The sequence below is a fragment of the Triticum aestivum genome, chromosome 3D, assembly GCF_018294505.1.
Source record: "Triticum aestivum cultivar Chinese Spring chromosome 3D, IWGSC CS RefSeq v2.1, whole genome shotgun sequence".
NCBI classification, from domain to species: Eukaryota; Viridiplantae; Streptophyta; class Magnoliopsida; order Poales; family Poaceae; genus Triticum; species Triticum aestivum.
In genome coordinates this window covers 417,203,072-417,210,908 of record NC_057802.1, presented here as the reverse complement: position 1 = coordinate 417,210,908, position 7,837 = coordinate 417,203,072, and positions in this window count along the sequence as shown.

Here is a 7,837-nt window from a genome sequence, read left to right as displayed (position 1 = left end):
TCGCACTACATGGTGTTTGAGAAAGGGATGACCGAGACACAGTCTTTCCGAAGCATTAACTCTTTACCCTGGGTAGAGAGTACCACCTACTTTCCCCTACATCTGCTAGCCTACCACTGAAAGAGGTCAGACAACATCCTCAACTATGCCAGAGCCCATAATGGCTTGTGGCTGCACAAGGAAGTTTCTAGCATGAATAATCTTATGATCCTTTTGAGCCTGGGTGGCATTCCATAGGGTGATCACACGGGTACTCCGGGATCCCGTTGGGCAAGCACTGGGTTCTCTAGGTGCCCGGGCAAACCACTGGGTGCTCCAGGGTGCCCCAACCAATCCACCCAGATGTGTATTAAAGTAGCCACCTTAAGTTTCCCTTAGTTATTATCTCTCACAACTTGCATGATTCTCACATACCAAATCACGTCTACGAGCATGGCTAAGCAATAAGAGCATAACGCATAATCCCGGGGTGTTTCAAAAGATAATAGGTTCCTACCTCATCAACTACATAGCAATACCCACATATTCCCAATCCTACTCATGCAATCTTTGAGGGTAGAACTAATGCATAAAAACTGGGTATGAAAAATATGATCAAAGTGTGAACTTGCCTTGTACTGTTGATGAAGATCCTTCGCACTCATAATTCCTGATAGTTCTACTCGTCACACTCCATTCAATCTATCGTGAGCAAGCAATTATAACCACACATAAGCAAACACTCAAAGATCCAAAAGAACGAAGAAAACACTTCGGAAAACTTCAAAACCATCAAATAAAACTTCTAGACAAAAACATATTTTTTAACAGTAGCAAAATTATGTGATTTTGATCTTAACAGAAAGTACATGTCAAGAGCTTCGATTTGCAAAAAAATCAATTAAATCGGAGTTATACAACTCAAGTTACAGTCAAAGCAAGATTGAATTCAAATCTGATCTAATTCAAAGTTTAAAGTTTCAAAGATATATTTAAGTTGGTTTACTGGGTAGAGGGGATCGTAACGAAGAAATTGGCGTTGGTTTCGTTGGATTTGGATAAGAGAGCAAAAAGTTACGAAGGATTAATGATCAGGGGCTAAACTTTAAAACTTTTAATCACGAATAGGTCCCTAACCGAAAAACAAAAAAAGAAAAATCTATCGAACGAACGTTCGCTACAGAAGACTAACGACCGAAATAGTTTGCTACAGAAGCTTAACAAATGAACGTTCATTAATTAACTAGTAAACCGCGTTTTTACGAAATGCCGAAAAAACGTAAACTAAAACTAAAACCGGACCGGGGCGGTTTATACTGGTTCGGTCGTCAGCGGCGACAGCGGCTTCGACGACGGCGGGGATTCGGCGGCGGCGGCGGATCGGACGGAGGCGAGGCGACGGGTGGCGGTTCGCGGCAGCAGCGGCGACGAGGCGAGCAGGCGAGCAGGCGGCGGCGCGGCTCGGTGCAGCCGAGGCAGGGTGGCGGAGCTGTGGCGGCGGTGTGACTGCGAGCGGCGGCGGCGATGCAAGGAGAGAGAGGGGGTCCGGGGCGTGCTATTTAAGGAGGGAGAGGCGGCGCAAGCTGATGAGGAGGAGAGAGGGGGCGGCAGCCTCACCTTTTAAAGGTGGAGGGGGAGGCGGCAGGTTGGGGAAGGGGTGACGAGCGAGGCGGCGGCGGCTCCGACTCCGGCGGATTCCGGCTCGGGCACGGCGGGGAAGGCGGCGGCACGCTAGTCCGGCTGGGCTTCGGCCCAGTCGGTCCAAAGAATTTTTTTTAACTCAGACAAAAAAATTAAAAAGCAAAATAAAAAAATAATATATAGCATATTATATACCAAATTATCAGGAAAAGATTTTCTACAACATGAACATTTTTTTAGCGTCAAATAAAATCCACAAAAATTTAAATAAAGCAAACAATGCTACTGGTTTATTTAAAAACCAAATAAAATATTTTAAAAATACCAAAATAATTTCAAATTTATTTCTCTCCATTTTTCTGTTGTAGGGAATCATTTTACCCTTATTTCCATATATTTATTTTTGGATAAAAATAATTTGAACAAAAACCAAATAACTCAAATTTGAAAATGATTTTCAAAATACCTTCAAGGGGACTTTAAATTTGATTCTTTTAAAGTTCCAAATCATATTTCATATGTTTTGAAGAAGTCATTTTATCTTCTCTCATTAAAATCATTGAGTTGCTTAAAGTTTCTGAATTTGAAATATTTCCAAATGAAATTCAAATATTTTCGAAAATCCTTTGAATCTTTTAGTTTCTTGTTTTATCACTAGTTCCGTTTATAAAAGAAAACTACATAAAAAATGGAATGGAGGTTGCATCATATTATTGGTCATCTTTATAATATCTTTCTTGAAAATGGTGGATCGGAAAATTGTGCTCAATTGTTAGAAGAAGAGGTCAATAAAATGTTTGGCACAAAATAATTGAATGATGAGCATGATTGCAATGTTGTTAGTATGAATTCTTTGAATATCCAAAATGCTAATGATGATTGCACAATTCATGACATAAATGTTTCTTATAAGCATGTCACTTTTTGCAGAGTGAATTAGGAGTGCAATTGCACACCAAGAAGGGAAGATAGATTTTGTAAGAAGCACAAATATTTAGAGAAGAAAAAGTTGCAAGAGAGGCTAGATGATTGTGGTGAAAGATTTAATTTTTTGGCCATCCTTGTGAACTTTGCAATGAACATGGTCATTTAAATCTCCAATGCAAATTCTTTCATGATCAAATCGTGTCCAAAAATTGTGATAACTTGATTACCCTTGAGCATCATAAGGAGCTTAGTCTTCTGTTGGGGTATGAAGAAATGAAACGTATAACTAAGGGTATTCCAAAATTTAATCTCGAGAGATTTCTTGATTTTGATCTAGAGGAAATTTATGTGTTTTGTGCGGTAAATTGCATTGAGAATCCTTATATTGCCAACTATCTAAAGTCAAGAGAACAAATAGAATATGAAGTGAGTACTAATGAAAGGGAAAAAAAATTCCCAATACCCTCCTAGTGTTTATTATGATGAATCAGGTAACGAGGAGGAGCTTCCTATCCAACCAATCTCATCAATAAGAAGCTTGAAAAGATTAATCAAACCCATACATGATGTGGTGAAGAAGAGGAAAAGAAGAAATAATAGAGGTAAAAAGGTATCTCTCGCAAATAATGTTGCTCCTATTATTGTTGTGCCTCATGAAAATGAATCAAAAATAATTGTGGAAGATGATGCACTTGATGATGATTTTGTTATGCCTATTGCTTGTTGTGATGATTATGATTGGGAAGATAATGATACTTCTTATAATCTTGGAAATATTTTTGGCACCAACTTGGGAAATTATGATGATAGCAATTGTTATACCGTTGGTGCTATTCATACTATTAATGATGAGAGTGATTATGCTTATGATATGCCAAGCCACAAGCTTGGGGGTGCTATGTTTGATGAGAATGACATGTTTGAGAATTTATTTGCTGCAATTAATGTTTGTACCAAGCTTGGGGTGCTATGTTTAATGAAGATGATATTTTTAGTCCACCTACTTTGAATGATCAAACTTATTATGATGAAAGCATGCCTCCTATTTATGATGATTACATTGATAAAAGTGGGTTTGGAAGAGTGTCAACTCTAGGTAGTAGTGATCCCACTATTTTGGAGGGTGTTGAATCTTATTACAATGTTGGTGAAAGTGGATTTGAAGAGGTCATGACTTTATTTAGTGATAAATCCACTATTTTGGAAGAGGTTTCAATTGACTATGACAATAAAGTTGCCATATATGATGATTATTATGATGACATGTATGCCATAGAGAGTAATAAATTTTATATGCTTGTGGATCATGAAAAGAATGCTTTATGTAATGGTTTTATTTATGAATCTATTCATGATGCTACTGAAAATTATTATGGGAGAGGAACTTATGACTCATGATGCTCTCTTTATGTTTCAATTCTTATCTTTTATGCGAGCATCATTGAAATCATCATGCCTAGCTAAAAGGCATTAAAGAAAAGCGCTTGTTGGGAGGCAACCTAACACTTTTACCCACTGTTTTTGTGTGTTCACATGATTATGCTACTGTAGTAATCCTGTTTTATTGTTTTTGTTTCAATAAAGTGCCAAGTAAAGCCTTTGGGATCATGTTGGGCGATAGTTGATTTGACCCTACTGAAAAACAGAAAATTTTGCGCTCACAAAAACAAGTCTCATTTTTAACAGGAGAGTTCTTTTCAGTTGATTATTTTTTCAGAAGTTTAATATACAAATTTCTCACGTGTTCCTAAGTTTTTCATAATTTTTGGATTAGTAGAAGTATGGCGTGAGTACAGATTACTACAGACTGTTCTGTTTTTGACAGATTCTGTTTTCAATGCATAGTTTGCTTGTTTTCTAGTTTCGATGGCTTATATTGCTCAATATAAATTGTGGAAATGATATGATACAGTAGGCATTGTGTGGAAACAATTATGAGTCATGTATTTGACATTACCAAAGTGAAATGGTTTGCTCTTTATCATACTAACCTATCTCACGAAGTTCCGTTAAGATTTGTGTGATTGGAGTTTTCAAGTTTTGGGTGAGACATCGATATGAGGAGAATAAGGAGTGACAAGACCCAAAGCTTGGGAATGCCCAAGGCACACCAAGGTAATATCCAAGGAAGATCAAAGCAATTAAGCTTGGGGATGCCCCGGAAGGCATCCCCTCTTTTGTCTCCAACATTATCGGTAACCTCACTCGGAGCTATGTTTTCATTCGTCACATGATATGAGTTTTACTTGGAGCGTCATTTTATTTTGTTAGGATTTTCTTGCTGTTATTTAGAATAATGTTTTGCATCTATTATTTCAATAAAAGTGCATTAATAGCCTTTTGCCATGCTTATCTTGCAAGTATACATGTTGCTGTTTGAAAACAGAAAGTTTATCGGTGTTGCAAAAATTCTTCTACTTAATTAATTTAAGTGAAGTAAATAATTAAAGAAATATGGCCTGAATGCCGAGGTGACGGAGCAGGTCGGTAAGTTGATGTTGCAGCCACCATGCCAGCCGATGTGTCGGAGCTGGTCGGCCGGTGACGCCGAAGTCACCGGAGCATGTTGATGAAGAAATAGCGGAGCCCCCGGTCCAGCCGAGGTGTCGAAGCCTCCATGTCAGCCGATGAGTCGAAGTAGGTCAACGTGATGGACATCGGCTTGAAGAAGCAATAGTGCGGCCATGCCGATGCAGGTCGTAACTCGTGACGTGGTCAATGCCGGCTTGATGAGGTGACCGTGCGGTGATGCCGGTGTGCCCGCTGCGTGTAATTGATACGTCTCCAACGTATTTATAATTTATGAAGTATTCATGCTATTCTTTTATCATTCTTGGATGTTTTACAATCATTTTATAGCAACTTTATATCATTTTTTGGGACTAACCTATTGATTCAGTGCCCAGTGCCAGTTGTTGTTTTTTGCTTGTTTTTTACATCGCGGGGAACCAATACCAAACAGAGTCCAAACACAATGAAATTCCACAATGACTTTTTATGGACCAGGAGACATCCTTTGGGCCAGAGCAGCACTTGGGGGTGCCCCGAGGGGGGCGCAACCCACCAGGGCGTGCCAGGCCCACCTGGCGCGCCAGGTGGGTTGTGCCCACATCAGTGGCCTCCCACACCCCCTCTTTGCACTATAAATTCCCAAATATTCCGAAACCCTTCGGGGTTAACCGAGATCAGAAGTTCCACCGCCGCAAGGCTCTGTAGCCACCGAAAACCAATCTAGACCCTTTCCGGCACCCTGCCGGAGGGGGGAATCATCTCCGGTGGCTATCTTCATCATCCCGGCGGCCACGACGGTGAGGAGGGAGTAGTCCACCCTCGGGGCTGAGGGTTTGTACCAGTAGCTATGTGTTTAATCTCTCTCTCTCTCTCGTGATCTATATCATGGGCTTTGTTAATATAGTCGGATCATATGATGTTTCTCCCCTCTATACTCTTGTTGGGATGAATTGTGTCTTTACCCTTTGAAGTTTTGTCTTGTCGGATTGAATATTCAGAGATGAGAACACATGATGTATGTCTTGCGGTATGAATACTTGACGTGACAATTGGGGTATCATATTGATTCACTTGATGTATGTTATGGCACTCAACTTGCGGATTCCCAAGGTGATGTTGGGGTAATCTATGCATAGGGGTTGATGCACGTTTTTATTATCTTTTCTCCAATAGAAACTTTGGGGTCTGTCGCGGAATTGTCACGACAGATGTCCTAGTGTGAGGACTTAGTCGTGAGGCCAACGCATCTATGCGGTAGCTTGAAGGGGTTGAGCGGAATCGAGAGACGCAACACAAGACAAGGATTTAGACAGCTTCGGGCCCCGGTAAAACGCTGCGGGGCGCGGGCGACACGGTCAAACGCCGCCCACCCTCACTCCGCGGCAGGCGCGATCAGCCGCAAGGCCCTCCAACCATGCCGCAGCACGGCGCCGCAGACCCGGCGGGAACAAGCGAACATGAGGGCCGCGCTCACAGTGGCTCGGAGCTCACAGTGGCTCGGAGCTGTTGCGGTGCAGGTTGCAGGAGAGCGGCCGAGATGTGCTGCTGGAGCGCATTGCCGAACTCCAGGATGCCGCAGCTTCGGGGGCGCCTCCCTTCTGTGTCCAGCTTCCACCCCAGGCCCCGGTCGGATCATGCGGTGGGCCCATTCACACTCGTGCGCCCTCGAGCACGCCCCAAGGCTTCATCGACACCAGCTCAACCATCGGCGCCGGGCGTCGGGCCACACCAGCACCCCCCCGATGAGCGAGGGCATGCGCATTGCCGCCTACGGCCCAGGCGGGCCACCGCCCTACCATCCCCAAGACGACAGGCTAGGCCAGGCCACATGGAGCGTGGGGCACTACGGTGAAGTCTTCGGGGCGGCGACCTCGGAGGCTTACGGGCCCCACATGGTGGATCGGGAGTACACGCTGGAAGTTGACCCTGGCTCATTCCTTGGGTCAGGCTGGGAGGAAGAGACGCCAGAAGCTGAGCCATTTCAGGAGCCCCAAGGAAGCCTCACCAACCGCGCCGGTAGCAGCAGCTATCGGGTACCGCTAATTCCTCACGAGCAGGCTTATGCTAACCATGGGTCGCAGGAAGTTCAGGTTGCTGTAGCAGAAGGCTGCCCTAGCTCGGCAGCCCCCCTTCCGCCAGGAGGAGCACATTGGGGGCTGCAGGAGAGGGGCCGGGAGCCAGGCCCCTCCCCACGGTCCACGGAGCAAGGTGTTTCCCGGAGGTAGGCCCTCTGCCGGGGAGGTGCTGCGAAGCCTGCCCCCGACAGAGGACCCGTGGTCGTCGGGGGAACCGCTGGCGTCCCCTTTACCCCATTGGCGTCGTCCTTGGTTTCCGGTCGCCGTCAATGGTGGTCGAGGGTGGCGCAAGGCGGGGCCCTCGTCTGGCGATATGAAGCAAGGCCGGTACCTGTGAAGAAGGCCCAGTGCCTGTGAAGCTCGCCGCCCGTGACACTCTCACGTAATAATGAGTTGGGGCTGTACACGCCCCGGAGTCTCCGGAGAGCTGCCCTCGGGCCTCGGAGGCTCCCTCCCACGCCCAGTGGCAGCACTTAGCTCCGCGCTGGTGAGAATATGTCGAAGACTAGACTAGGTGCCGAAGTGGCATTTTGCTTTTCGCCTCTCTTTCTGTGGTCGAGCTTCTTTGCTTCGAATTTAAGTTGAAATTGAATTTGCATTTGCGTATGCTGGGGGGCGTCTTGTCTGGTTCGTGTGGTTTCTTGTGTTCTGGTTTCTTCCCTAGCTTGGAATTTGCACTAACCGCCTCCCCCTCGCGAGCCTCT